Source organism: Asparagus officinalis, chromosome 8 (assembly GCF_001876935.1).
Source record: "Asparagus officinalis chromosome 8, Aspof.V1, whole genome shotgun sequence".
Lineage (NCBI taxonomy): Eukaryota > Viridiplantae > Streptophyta > Magnoliopsida > Asparagales > Asparagaceae > Asparagus > Asparagus officinalis.
Genome location: NC_033801.1, coordinates 110,414,254 through 110,416,985, shown reverse-complemented (window position 1 = coordinate 110,416,985; position 2,732 = coordinate 110,414,254).

The window sequence follows — 2,732 nt, the reverse complement described above, 5'->3', positions numbered from 1 at the left end:
TTCAGTAGTAGATAAAGCAACAATGGGTTGTAATTGGGATTTCCAACTTATGCAAGAGCCACACAAAGTAAACACATAGGAAGTGGTAGATTTTCTATTATCCCTATCATTTGCATAATTGGAATCTACATAGCCAGCAAGTTTGACACCTTCAGAACACTTAGAAAAGGTTAATCCTACATCCACAGAGGATTTCAAATATCTTAAAAGCCACTTCAAGGCATTCCAATGAGGCATACCAGGGTTTGACATATATCTACTCAAGCAACTAACCGCATATGCAATGTCAGGCCTAGTACTAACCATGAGATACATGACAGATCCTATAGCATTCGAATATGGCACCTTCTTCATATCATTTATTTCAGTTTCAGTATTGGGAGATTGATCCTTACTTAACACAAAATGGGAAGCAAGAGGCACATTCACAGATTTGGCATTAGACATAGCAAATTTACTCAAAATTTTTTCAACATATGAACTTTGGTTTAAAACTAGAGTAGATTTGTTTTTGTCCCTAATAATATTCATGCCTAGGATTCTTTTAGCATCACCTAAGTCTTTCATGTCAAAATTTTCACAAAGACATTTTTGAACATGCTCAATAGACTTCAAACAAGGACTAACAATCAACATGTCATCCACATAAATTACAAGAAATACAGGCACAGAGTCTATATTCTTATAATACAGGCAATGATCAGCAGAACTCCTTTTAAACTTTAAAGATTGCATGCATTTATCAAATCTAATATTCCATTGCCTAGGTGATTGTTTTAAACCATACAAAGCCTTTTTTAACAAACACACATGATCAGGCAATTTAGGGTCCACAAAGCCCTCAGGTTGGTGCATATAAATATTTTTATCAAGATCACCATGCAAGAAAGCAGTAGTTACATCCATTTGTTTTAATTCCCAATTAAAATGAGCAACTAAAGCAAGCATAATTCTAACAGTAGTGAATTTGACAACAGGAGCAAAAATTTCAGCATAATCAATTCCCTCCTTTTGAGTAAATCCCTTAGCTACTAACCTAGCCTTAAACCTAACACTTTCAGATTCTTGTTTCACCTTAAACAGCCACTTACAGTCCACTACAGAACAACTAGCAGGTTTAGGAACAAGTTTCCATGTTTGGTTAATTTTTAGGGATTCCATCTCACTCTTCATAGCACTAATCCATTCTTCAGAATATTTTGACCTTAATGCTTCTTTATAAGTCTTAGGTTCATTGCACTCAAGGGATTCAAACACATTAAAGGCAAACTCAGACATATTACAATCAATCAAATTGCAATCTCTATATCTTTCAGGTTTCCTAATGGTTCTTTTATTTCTATCCCTAGTGAGTTGATAATCATTCAAATCATGCATGTTATCTATTTCCTGCATATCATGCTCCACCTCATTTGGAATAATCTCATCTTGATTTTCAATAATTATATCATTCAATTTTTCTTCAGGAAATGATTTGGGTTGATTAATAATAGGCTTTTGCTCCACCTCATTTGGAGCATCATTTTCAGGAATAGGAACATGTAAAGGTAAACAAGGAAATTCATTTTCATTAAAGACAACGTCTCTGCTTATCACTACCTTAAACCCCGGTTCACTCTTATTCCAAAGCCTATAACCTTTTACCCCTTCAGGATATCCTAAGAAAACACATTTCTTAGATCTAGGTTCTAACTTATCAATCTTTTGATGCACGTAGCCAGCACTCCCGAAAATTCTCAAATTATTTAAATCAAGAGGTTTGCCCGTGAACACAAATTCAGGACATTTCCCTCCTAATGGAACAGAAGGAGACCTATTAATCAAATAGGCTGCAGTACAAACAGCTTCTCCCCATAACTTCTTGGAGAGCCCAGATGTGGGCCCATAACCCACATCCCTTCTTCGTTTTCTCCCCTAGCCTCTCCCGTGTCGGCTGGCCCCCTCCCCCTATTGGCGATGATGAGTCCTGCAGTTCCGTGTTTTTTCTCTGTGCACTACCTTGGGCGAAAGGTGAAGATTGTTGCTATTTGTTGGCCCAAAGCTTCTGGCCCGTTACCAAAAGGCCCATTTCTCTTGTGTTTATTTGATGTGCCCTAGCCTTTATCTGATGTGCCCTAGCCCCTCTATTTTCTTCTCCTACCCGATGGTTCTCACCTCCCAGTCTTCGTGATCTGATGGCCGCCGCTTGTGAGTCCCATCTCCCATCCGTAGGTCGGCTCCCTTCTTCGTTTTCTCCCCTAGCCTCTCCCGTGTCGGCTGCCCCCTTCCCTATATAAGGGTAATGGGTTGGTAGTAGCTTGGGAGGGGAAGTAGAGGAAGAAGAAAGAAGAGACTGTGAGCTTTGTGCTTCTACCCGCTGTGTGATCCACTCCCCTACCTGAGCTCTGTGCTCCTTCAAAGCTCTGTGCTTTTACCTCTTTGTGAGATCTGGAGAGAGACTGTGTAATAGTTGCTTTTCTCCCTCCCTTTGTGTTCTTGGTGGTGCACTGGAGAAGAAGATCGGACTGATTGAGCAGGCTTCTGAGCCAAACAGCGACAAGATACTCAACAGTCATAATTCTTTCGTTTAGGATTGAAAATTTCCCCTAACTTCTCTTATCCATAGTGCAAATGATATCTAACAATAAAGAAATATATAAATTGTTTGAGATACAAGTATCCCTTCTACCACACCACTGTAAATACATATGATATCTATCACAAACACAATGGACGAGATGACAATCTCTACA